General features: G+C 39.1%; 1 long non-coding RNA gene across 6 annotated transcripts in view; it reads left to right on the top strand.

Moving 5' to 3' along the window:
- LOC140622060 (uncharacterized) overlaps positions 1-12,498 on the top strand; it is a 106,123-nt gene extending 93,625 nt beyond the window's left edge. For 5 of the 6 annotated variants that reach the window (XR_012021770.1, XR_012021767.1, XR_012021769.1 and 2 more), the window contains one exon: positions 3,946-4,395. This is a non-coding gene — a long non-coding RNA (uncharacterized lncRNA). Of the gene's footprint in view, positions 1-3,945; positions 4,396-7,551; positions 8,163-10,087; positions 10,218-10,828; positions 10,975-12,353 lie in introns of those variants that run through there. The other variant, XR_012021771.1, reaches the window with a different exon arrangement.
- Positions 12,499-12,921: the final 423 nt, after the last annotated feature.

A 12,921-nucleotide genomic window follows, 5' to 3' on the forward strand; every position in this document is an offset into this window, starting at 1 on the left:
GGGGCACTCGAGCCATTGGTTTCATGTTCATTTTCATTTGATTTCTGAGACCAGATGTTTATCACCATATATATTTGGCCATAGAGATCCTGGGGACTGATTTGATAGGATCACATAAACAGAAGATAAAATTCTGTCTGAAGACTGAAATTTGGTGACGATAATATTTTTTTACTTCTTTATGACCAGTTAGTGATACTATGGAGAATCTAGCTGATGCTCTTAGTGTAGGTAGCAAAACACCTCATTTTTCACTGGGCCATCTGGAGAGAGCTATTGGTTGAATGGCATTTTATACCATGTACAGAAGACTAATAAGAAAAGTAAACATTTTATTAAAGTTTGAGATCTCAGGGCTCCTCAGGCCACCGCCGTCTTCATATATTGTTTTCTTAATGGCTTTGGGCCAATTACTTAGCCTCTTTACCTCAGCTCCTCAATTGGTAAAATGGGAACTGTTATAGTGTGATTAATTTATCTCCTAAGGGGGTTGTTTATATTAATTAACTGCTGTTAAGAGCTTTGAAGATGAAAAGTGCTAACTGCTTATGCCATGATTAGCCATGGAATAGTGGAATATGATAACTGCTTCACGAGATAAATGACTAAACCTGATACACACAAACTGTGAAATCTGTGGGAGGAGTTAAGACCCAGGGCAACGAGAGACTGCTGAGGAACCAGCCTCATCAGGGAATATATTAGTTACACTTGAGCCTTGGTTTAAATGGTTTAAACATACTTCTGAAATATATGTTTAAAATGTCATAACGCTGGCACCACATTTTGCTTTCTGAGTGCCTGTTAATGACATTTCTTTCCTGGATATATTTTCCCCACAAACTCAGCTAAATCTGAAAAGTATTGATTAGTTTCAAATACCTACTCCTGTGCTCCCTCGTGTACACCCACAGACAACATGGAAGGTCTACGGTTGACAGGATAGAATGTTCTGGTTTTTATTTGTATTCTTGAAACCGAACCAAACATGTTAGTGGAACATAAACTGCCATTGCATTGAGTCAATGGATATTTGAGGATATTAATTTACTTCCTTTAATAGTCTTTAAGACATGTTAAAAATAAACATATGGAACAAAGGAATAAAATGTCACTTTAAGCTTGAGCTCTCGCTGAGGACTGTGTGTTTTGCCGTTGACCGTATCATTACCTACCTCGTTATGAGGTCATACCTCTGCACAGTTCATTAGAATTTTTCTCTGATTTCATGGCAAACCATAAATGCAAAGCCAAGACATTTTGGTCAATGTTTATTGCACTGTCATATTTATTTCAAAGGCGTATGTTAGAAAAACTAAAGAGACAGGCTCTTTCCAAAGTTCTTTGGATTAGGATTCTTGGTAACACCCTCTCTGTATTGTAATTTAATCCTGAAAGCTTGTATCTGAAGTAGGATATGGGAAAGTGCAAATTCAAATTAATTCTCATTTAAAAAGCAACCATTGGAATACTTAATATTTATGTCCGAAGGGTGTCACAGTATAGTGAAAAAAATGCCAAATTTTGAGTCAGAAAACTGAATTTTACATCCTACGCCAGCACTTTCTCAGCAGTGCAATTCTGACAAATCATCTGCCCTCAGTTTTCCTAGCTATAAACTGGAAATGATAATAAATTCATCATAGACTTACCCTATTGATGGAATGGCCAACGTTTATGAGAGAGTAACTGGTATCTGGTAGGGACTATGTAACATTTTATTGATCCTTTTTGGCCAGTAGAATTCAGTAGAGAGCCCTGACAAAGAGCCATTATAGATTTTTATCTAAAAGCTCACATTTGCATCATGTCTGTTTCTGAGAATAGTTTATTCTTGAAAAATTTCCACAACTATAATGTGGCTGGAGCTTTCTTATGCTGAGTCGTAATATTCATATTAAAAGCTAATTTGCTTTTAAAGAATTTAATCTTAAGGAAAAAACAAAACAGATGTATCCCAAATGATTCTTCAAGGGAGAAACCAATGATGTAAAATTTCATAAGGTATTTTGTTATTATTAAAAAAAAAAAGATGTTTTCAGAATCATCAGTTAAAGATTTGACTATACGACTTAGGTTTGTCTAACAAATTAAATTTTTACAACTTTATGTGTCCCTGAATTCACCATTTTCAGGCTCCAGCTACTATTTCAATAAAACATGAGTCCTTTAGGACAAATGACAAGGAAATCCTCATATAACCTTAAGCAGAAGTAGAAGGGAATGGGGAAGTGCTTAAACCTAATAGAGGAAGAAGTCTTTTTGGAATATAAGCCCAAATAAATATTTGAACAGGAATGGTATCTTCATGTGTGTGGTGAAAATAGTCTGTTTCAGGCTGCACAGTTTGGCAGGCTGGCATGTTGACTTTATCACCTCAGGATCACTGGGGTTTCAGAGGCCTTCCCACAGGCATCATGGCGAGCATCACACACCCCTGCCCTAGGGCCTGAGGCTGCAGGCTGGGGCCTGTGAGGCCTCCCAGGGAAGTCTACCCGCCCAGCCCTCCAGTGCCTAGGTGACTTGCTTTATCCCACCTTGCCTTTGGCTCAATGAACAGTTTAGAATCCCTCTCCAATGAAAGCCGTTTTAGTTAGGTCTACTTCACATACCTGGAAGTCCAAACTCCCCGCCCAACAGGTAGAAATGATGGTATTTCTATCCCAGGATGAGTTCTGCTTCCCTTATTTCAGTTTTATGTAGAACCCCACACTGTTGGATTGAGAGGAAGGGCAAGAGACTTAAGTTTTTGAAAGTTGGGATGGTGAACTGTACTAAAAAGCAGCATAGGCCGTAGCAGCCTGGTAAGGATCTTTAGCAAGTCTAGTTGGCTTATGTGATGCAGTGAGCAGATTCAAACCCAGATTCGGAGGTAAGTTAACTATAAAAAGTATGGACACTACCCAGGGTGTTCTCATTATTAGTCGGTGGTTAAGAAGGAGCTGGGTTCAAGAGATTATTTCTGAGGGTAGAGGACTCTACTTGGCACACGGTATTGAGATGCCCACTGTGAGTGGTCCCAATCCCATGGCCTGCTGTTACAAATGTCCCCAAATTAGTTTGAAAAATGTTATTATACTCTTGAATGAAATAAAAAAGGCGAAGGGCACCTGGGTAGCTCAGTCGGTTGACCTTGTGCTTGTAGTCCTGGGGTCCTGGGATCCAGCTGCTTGGGGCTCCTTGTTGGGGGCGGGGTGGTCTGCCTCTCCTCAGCTCTTGCTCTCTCTCAAATAAATAAAATCTTTAAAAGAAGAAATACAAAGGCTACACATAAAGTATTATTCAAATGAAAACCATCTGTTGTTTATAAGGATTTTTAGGTATTTGCAATGGTTTTAGAAAATTGTTTGTTTGCTTTTTGAAAGTCATTCTATGATGAAATGGTTATGTCACATATCCTTAGTGCAACTCAGCCATTCACTTTTCAAGATTAATAATTCTAATTATTATCTGCTTACTTCTTGATCTGCTTGCTTTTGAGCTATATGTCTTTACTCGCCATATGCTTTGTTCTTCCAGGCTGACTTTGGGACCATTGGCAAGGCCTAGGTTTTCAACAGTCAAATGATTGCCAATAAAGTGAATATGATATTCACACCAGTGTCTAGTTTATTACTCAGAATAGAGGTTGGAATAAATAACTGATTTCAAAATGAGAAGAGTAGTTTAAAAAAAGAAAGACTTAAATACAGAAAACAAAACTGATGATTGCTAGAGGGCAGGTAGATGGGGAGATGGATGAAATAGATAAAGGGGATTAAAATGTTCAAAATTCCAGCTATAAAATAAGTGGAAACGTTCACACAGGGCTCCTCGGTAGACCTACAAAAGCTCTTAGCTTCCTCAGGGGTCAGCAGAATTGTTGAATCTTAATTGTTTTTAATGTACAAGTTTTATATAAATAATAAAGAACTCCTTATTTTATATTACATCTAATGCTTCAAGTGTTGGTCTTGGAGAGAGAAGATGGACTCTGAAGAACATTCCAGTAATGCCGTGGCAGCGTGGAGAGCCTCTGAGTGGTTGTGTCTGCAGTACTGTTGTGGAAGATTGACCTTTGCTGTTGTATGTAAAGTATAAATTGCTTCTGTTGTGACTTTGAGCCAGTGACTTCTTATTTATCTGAACTTTTCACGGAAGTGTCAGTGAACAGTGTGAGTCTTCATTCTGGTGACTGTAACCAATATCGTCTTGCTAAATTAATGGTTTGTACAATTACTAAGTTGTATAAATTTGTTATACTTTTTGCCCAGTTCTAGTAAATTATGAAAAGGAAGTGTAATGCTAAAAAACAAACAAACAAACAAACAACCAAAAAAAACCCATACAGGGATGAAACATACAACACAAGAAATATAGTCAATAATATTGTATTGACACTGTTTGATGACAGATGGTGACTATGCTGGTTGTGATGAGCACTGAGCGTATGCAAGTGTTGAATTAGGTTGTAGACCTGAGACTAATAAAATACTGTGTTAATTATGCTTCAATGAAAATAAAAAATTAAGAAAAAAGAAGAGTGGTTTAATTCTTGCAAAATATTAACCCAGATTTGTGAAGCCAGGGTCTCATGAACCTTTCCTCAACTTCATGAACAAATTATGAACTATTTTTCAATCAGGCTGATAGAAATAAAGGAGATAAAGTCAATAAAATGCCGGCACGGAGTCTGGCACACATGAAGCATACATAAATAAAGCAGTTATAATACTGTTAAGAAAAACCTCCACGGGGACCTGGGTGGCTTAGTCGGTTAAGCATCTGCTTTGGCTCAGGTCATGATCCCACGGTTCTAGGTAGAACCCGGAGTTGGGCCCCCCTGCTCATCAGGGAGCTTACTTCTCCCCCTCCCTCTGCCCAAACCCTGGCTCATGCATGCACTCTCTCTTTCAAAAATAAATAAATAAAGCCCTTTTTTTAAAAAAAAAAAAAATGAAGAACCTCCAGATTTCATTCAAAACAGAAAGAGAGAGAGAGAGAGAGAGAGAGAAAGTAGAAGACCAAGTCGACCATTGCTGACTTAGCTTTCTGCTGTGCTCCAGTATGTATGTGACGCATAATGTACTCTGGAACTTCTTGGGTAACTATGGAAAGATCTCCTTTCTTTCTACTCAGATTCACTCTGGAGAGACAATTCCAGCACAGCACTTCTCAAAAGGCATTGACTTGCCCTTCTGTTGTACCGCTATATGTCAGTAAGAACAGTGGAAGTTTAACTCACAGAAGGATAAAGTTCTGGGGGCATGCCATCATTTGGGTCCCTAAAAGGTCAACATCAGTTTTAGTTGGCAGCTTTCCCCCAAGCTTAAGGATACACTCTGTACACTCCATTTTTTCCAGGATATTGTCATCATTTCACAACTTACGTCATTGCTCTGACACTATCCTTGACCAACCTGCTATGTGAGAACTATGGCTTCCAGTAGGTTGCCCAAGACTTGGCAGATAGGCTGACCTCTGAAATGGTGTTGTACCAGAGGGCAGATCTTGCTCTGGCTGGATTTGTATGTACAAGCTTCACTGGGGAGGCAAATTGTTCAAGCATGTGTGTGTGTGTGTGTGTGTGTGTGTGTGTGTGTGTGTGTAGAGGAGCAGAGGCAAGAATTAAGGCTGTCCAGCCTGAAACCAGCCCATAACCCAGAGAGTGCCACTTACTTTTCCAAAAATGAACTCAATCCAATGACCAACAACCTCAAGCTGACGTTTAGGACATGACAAAAATGTCAAAGCACTAGGTCCCACAAGGCATTTTGGCCTACAGATTAAGTGGGCAGACATCTATTCCACTTTTGGAGCTATTTTGATACAGCAAACAGCAAATAGCTATTTGGATACAGAAACAGCAAACCCTGAAATCCCAAACCTGTGTGCCAAGGTCCTAGGAAGCCAGATGCCTCCAATGGTCCTTCCCCCGCACCCCCCAAGAGAATAGCAGCAAGAAAGCCATCTTGTTTATCACTTGTGCCTTTTAGTTTTCTGTCTTCATGGGGGGTGTAGGGCAGTAGTAGGTGAATGTGTGCAATGCGGTGGGAATAGGGAGTGAGGGAAACCAGAGATTAGATAGGGAGAAAATGGGCTTAAATGGAGAGTATGGGTTTCATGAGTTTATAGCAGAGCAGGTGGGGCAATGCGGCTAACCTAGAAGAACTGAAATTGTTGCCTTCCCAACATAAAATTCAGCATCCTGGGCAGGGCTGAGGCCAGCTCAAGGGCAATTTGGGAGGGGTAGCTCTCCCACCCCTTTCTCTGAACCTGAATCATTTTCCTCCATGCTGACTTCCTCCATTTCCACTATTTCTCTCTCTCTCTCTCTGTATGTGTGTATATATATACATATATGTATATACACACACACACATATATATTTGTAGCCTTTAAAAAAAGCTATGTATCAGCCTGTTAATACTAAGAAATCTTGGAAGTGGGAGGGATGATATTCACTTAAAATATGTAGTTAAAAACTACATATTTTTGTATTATAGTACGTGTTACCTTAACACTTATTATTTTTGAAATTAAAGTTGATAAACACATTTTCCATTCTCTTTTGCTCCCCTCTCCCAAGCCTTCTAGCTCAAAAGTCATTCTTGCTTCCATCCCAGCTTAATAAAAATTTCTATTTTCCTAATATTGTCTTCAGCTAGATGATGATCAAACCACTTGGCTGAAGTAACTCCACCAATGTGTATGCAAAAAATGCTGTTGGGTGACATTGACATTGGCGATTACCCAATAAATGGGTGGGTGGCATCTGAAGAGCGGTCAGCCCAGTGTAATCCCACTACCATGGCTAGCTTCATTCAGGACTTTGAACATATCATTTCAAATGCCTATAACTTTGGCCTAATATTTTATCTTACGCAAAACGAAGAAAGTAATACTATTATTCTTGTTAACCCCACAGAACTCTAAAAGATGTGATGGCATTTTGTGCTTAGTCTGTGATTTTTTTCACTGCACTGTCGCCTATGCCGTGGCAATGGTGGTGGTGGAGATGAGGTTCAGGGAGATGGAGAGAAGGAAATACCATTCTTTTTTACAAAGGAAAAAAGGTATGCCCCCATTGACCTAGAAGTCATGAGCCTTTTTTTCTCAAAGGGATATGCAGTTTGGAGAAGTACCTTGTAGTTGGGAACCACTAAAACTTAAAACACAAACCACTTTGCTTTGTACTCTTTATAGGCAGATATGACCTAAAAATGGTTCCCGTACTGTCATTGCACTTTCCATAAGGCACCATGATGGAGGACTGGCTCCTCAAGGACATGCTTTCCTTTGCCACACTAAATACCTACTTTGCACTTAGACTATGTTCTTGTACTGGGCTCTGTGTACAAAAGAGAATATCCTTAGATGAGAAAAATTAAATGTTCATTTAAGCAGTGAAATAAGGATGAAATTTCAGTTGCAAGCAAAGCCTGTATTATTTTAAAAAACAATGAATAAAATGAGGGAAATGAAACCATAACCCTTACCCGAACCAGTTCTCTCTCTCTCTCTCTCTCTCTCTTTCTCTCTCTCATTCTCTTTTTAACTTTATTTCTCTAGTAGGAAAATAATTCATCCGGCCTGACTGTATTCGTCACCACATAGCTGGTGTGGTTGTCTCATGTAAGCATCAAGAAGATAGGAAGCTAAATCAACAGACCTTGATTTGTTGGCTCAACCAAGTATAAACTAGCCACTGGAAAATCAAGTTGAAAACATAGGACAAATATATGAAAGAGACAAGCCACAGCTTGCAGGGAAGAAAATGTTTGCAGAAAACTCCAGCATTACAGGTTTATCTAAGGTGTGGTCTCAGGTAAGCCCCAGTAATTACCCAGGACACCACAGCTAGTGGCTGAAAAATGAAGGGCTTCACAGACTTAACCCTTTCACTCCTCCTCTAGACAATCTCATAGGGGAATTCACACGATAGACAGCTTAGATTAAACTGGAATTGTTTTTATTGTGATTGAAATTGTTTTTAATCATTCCTACTATGGTGTGCCAAAGATATTTCTTAACTGTGGCCTTTAGCTTGTTCTTTCTCTAATTGTAGTCATCTAGGACTTAATTTTATGATGTATCACAGTTGAAGACCTCACCTCACCTGGGGGCTTTTTGGGAAGCAAAAACAGTTAAAAATTGCATTTTGATCTGGTCTCTGGCTTGAGGTAAGTACCTTTACATTTTCAATCTTAATTTCCTCATCCTAGACCTGGGATGACATCACATGGTCTCTGAAGACCCTTCTAGCTCTAATCCTCCATTTTTCTATTTTGTATAAGTGTGGCATCAAGAAGCAGTTATTTCCAATTGTATCCTTGAAACACATCTAAATTACTGATTCATTATAGTACCTAAATTCAAAAAAGCCATAATGTATTGAGGTTGCTTTATTTTTGTTAAGTAATGAGAAAATTTTAAAAGCACCTGGTTTAGTTTGAACTGTACACAAGCAAAAAATCTTCGACCTACTTTCTTCCCTTGAGAATAACCTGGTTGTATTTGTTTTACTAAGTGTTTTGGATTTTCATATCATAGTAGCACTCTTATTTTCCCTGAATGTCTTTTCGTGCTTTTTTTCCCCCCTAAATGCTTTTATTTCCAAATGCATCAAATTTAGAATTTGAGAGAGAAGTTGCCTATGCTTACACCTATATTCCTGATAGATTCCATACTTCATTTTGCCTTCACACTATAAGTAACACCTTCCCAACAGAAACCATGCAAATGCCTATAGCTAGGCAGTCCATCAAATCCTATAGCTGGAAGAAAAATTAAGTATAATCTTATTCAGCCCCTCACTCTTTTTATGATAATAATAGTATTATAATAACGAATACCTATCATTCTTTGAGTACTTACTAAAATATAAAGCCAGATAGTCACTGGGCTTGTTATGTTCATTACTCATTCAGTTCTTGAAACAGCCTTGTGAGATACAAGTTATTATCCCCATGTCGCATATTAGAAAGCCAGAGCAAACAGTTTCAGTAACTTGCTCCATACATGTAGTAACTATTGGAACTGAGACTAGAACTCTAGCCTGTCAGATATGAAAATCCTTTGATTTTCACTCCTAGACTAGAAGGAGGAAGGAAATTGAGGCCAGCCAGAGGCATTCAATATAGCTCAGGGTAAGAAAACTTTGTACCTGCTGCTCCCTTTGTGTGGAGTGCTTTTCCACGCTGCTCTCCATCCTCTTCTTCAAGCTCCAACACCCCTTTAGAGAGACCAGCCTTTCTCAGGGTTGCAATCCCCTCCTAACAGATAACATCAATCTCTCCACCATCATTTTATTCTCTTAGGGCCTCTTCACTTTTCCTCCATGGCACCTACCACAGTGTGCTGGGAAACATTTATGTGACTGTTTAGTGTCAAGTTCATAACACTTCTCACTATGTAACATATAGTTATGTATTTAGTTATCTATGTCTCCTTCTAGAATGAAAGCTACACGTCTCTTGAGGATACTGGATACTGAATATCTCTACCGATCTATCATCTATCCTGAGGTTTCTTTCACAGACTAATGGGTAGTTCTAAAGAGTCATACTTGGTGTATGTTAGGAAAATAATGATTATTGCAGTATAGCCTGCTATTTATTTATGAATACTTCTTGCTAAGATCTTCTTTGAGACACTCAACTGCTGCAAAATATTTCTTCTATTTACTTCTCATTTAAAAAATTCTGTCATATAAATAATCATATGTAGTCCCCCCCACCAAGAACCTGTGAGGTAGGCAGGATAAAATTCCCATAGATGAGAAATTGAGGTTCAGAGAAATTAATGTGCTTCAGATCACATGGCTTATCAGTGGTGGAGTTGGGATTTTTCTCACAGCCACTGCATCTCCCTGGAGTGTAGACAAAAGGCATCTGGAGTTCATGGGAGTGGGGGTGAGATGGCAATGATCCCAGTGAAGTTAGACATGGCAACCAGGCCCTTTAGGCACCCTGGCTGTCAACACAGACACTGACACACACACATACACACTCATACTCACCTGGGAGAATCCATTCTACTAGGACAGAATGAGCATGACCTTGTAAAGAATAAATTCATGCATTTGATTTAATTCATCTCTCATCAGTGTCAAGTATGGCTGTGATGGAGAGAGAAACAGGTGGAAAAAATTTTATGCTTCTTAGCCATCACCACTGGTGAATCACTCTGGACCAATTCTTCATAAGCCCACACAATTTGGCCTTCTTCTCTTTCAGGTGAGCGAGTACAAGCTGGGTCCATGTAACCACTGGAGGGGCTGTCACCAAGGAATTCATGCAGGAAGAGGGGCATGGAGAGCAGGAAAGGTGGAAGATCAAGTGATGTGAAGGGGCTTTACTTTTAAGGATTGTTCTCTGCATGTTGGAGAGCAGGATGAAGGATTAATTGGTGGGGTCATTTAACTGGCAGTATGTATTCAAACATACATAATGATAGATTATCTTGCCTATTATAAGGCAAATTTAGATTCAATATTAATTATAATTCAATTAGTAAAATACATTAATTAATAAATAAGACTCTTTGTTCAGATGTAAATATTCAAATGATATTTGAATTAGCACAATGAAATTATGAGTTGTCTATAAAAGTCCAGAGTGCAAATTAAAATTGTATCCCCCCAACTATTACAACATCTCTTACCTTCGTAATGCCTTTAAATAAGTTTATAGCTATTTTATTTGGAAATGCTTTGGAGGATTCCCAGGGAGATACTGGCTTGGCCCAGGAGGCTGCTGGAGTCTTGACAGAGTTTAGACAGCTCACTTTGACAGAATTAAGCTGCCTAGTTTCTTGAGTAGCTTCCTTTAGTTTTCTTCTCTTCCAGATGATGTGAATGGTGATGATTTGCCTACACGAGGCAGTAGTGAAAGAAAACTGGGATAATACTGAGCACACATTACACATTGTATTCCAATCTATATTTACTACACATACACCCCAAGTTTCTTTGGCAGAAGCAGAAGGACTAAGGTAAGTGATAAAGAAGGGAAAGATGAGAAAGAAGATTAAGATTTGGCATTCCCGGGTCTTGGAGTATTAGTTATTTATCGTTGCAGAACAAATTGCCCCAAAACTTAGCAGTCTAAAACAATAAACGTGTATTATCTCAGTGTCTCTAAGTCAAGAATTCAGGAGTTTATTTGGGTGGTTGTGGCTCAGGCTTTCTTACAAGGTAGTAACCAAGATGTTTGCCAGGACTGTAGTCATCTCAAGGTTTAACTGGGACTGGAGAGTCTACTTCCACTTACATGGTTGATATGTTGGTTTGGGGTGCTAGTAGTTAGTCTCAGTCTCTCTCACATGATTTACAGGCTGATTGAGTGTCCTCATAACATGGCAGTTGGTTATCCCCAGTGTGAGTGATCTAAGAAGGTGAGACAGAAGCCTTAATGTCTTTAATGGTCTCACTTGGGAAGTCATACTCATCATTTCAGCATTAACCCAGTGGTTGTACATGTCAGTACTATTTGATGGGAGGAGACTACATAGGGTAGGACTACCAGGAGCCCAATTACTCTACTTGGTTTCTGTATTCATAAACTATTCATAAGATAATATTTGCCTAGCCTGCCTCATAGTGCTATTGTGAGAATCACATGACATAGTGGATATAAAGCTAGATGTGAAAGACTGTAGAAGTTTAATGCATCATTATAGATCATCTTAAATGATGGAGAAGGGATGCTTGGGTGGCTCAGCGATTGAGTGTCTGCCTTTGGTGCAGGGCATGATCCTGGAGTCCTGGGATCGAGTTCCACATTGGGCTTCTCGTATGGAGCCTGCTTCTCCCTCTGCCTGTGTCTCTGCTTCTCTCTGGGTCTCTCATGAATAAATAGAAATAAAATCTTAAAAAAAAATAAAAAAAAACAAATGAGGGGGAAAATATTTACTAAGCACCTGCCATATCCCAGGCCCTTTGTAAATGGTCATGAACAAGATGGACATGGTCCTAGCTTTAGAGCTTACCTTCTAGTAGAAAAAAAAGACCATAAGTAGTAAAAGAACAAACAATGATTATGAAATTATGTTGTTTCTATGGAAAAGAAAACAGCATTCTCTGATGGAGAAAAATTGGGCCCCAAAGCAAATGGGGAATTATGGAATGCTCCCTCAGGATTTAATGTTTCAGGTAAGATAGGAGGGATAAGATGAACACAGTCACATGGTGAGAGCTCAGATGTCCCTGGAATAGAGCCTGGTAGCTAAACAGATTTGTAGAGCTCCTAGGGCGAATCCCACAAAACACTATGTAAAAGCCCAAAGGAGCATGACTTGCCCATAATGCAGGGTGTTAGTCATCATCTCAAATGCTAAAATTATGAAATACACTCACTGTGCTTCTCATTCAGGGAAAACTGTCTATTGGCCTATCAACTATAGAGGTGGCACCTAAAAGAAACAAGCCAAGAGATGGTATTTACAAGGCCCAAGAAACATCTGAGTATCAGGATGCAGCACTCCCCACACCATCCCTGCCCCATTGCAGGGCTGCCAGCCTTAGAGTTTGTGAAAACTGTAACAATACAATAAAACACAACAAGGTTGTCTTCTGGCTTTCTAATTAGTTTTTAATAACCATACACTTGCTTTAATTGTTTTGTTATTTTTGGATCACAGCAATAGCAATAATTCTTCCAATTCTCAGCCTCACCAGGTAAGCACAGACCTGAGAGGAGAGAAATAGGCCACCTTTAGTTTGGGGGGAGAATAAAAGATAAAAGGAAGTGTTTCTATCAAATCTTGGTTCCAAATTGTTCTGACTGAAGTCTCACAGAAGTGTCCTTTAATAAGAAGATTTCACAAATGAATCACTAGAAGCAGAAGACCTTTTGGGGTCCCTCGTGAATATTTCATCCCATCCACCCCACCTGTATCAGAACACAAACTAAATGATAATATAATACAACACTTGAGCAG

Source organism: Canis lupus, chromosome 31, assembly GCF_048164855.1.
Source record: "Canis lupus baileyi chromosome 31, mCanLup2.hap1, whole genome shotgun sequence".
Taxonomy (NCBI): Eukaryota; Metazoa; Chordata; class Mammalia; order Carnivora; family Canidae; genus Canis; species Canis lupus.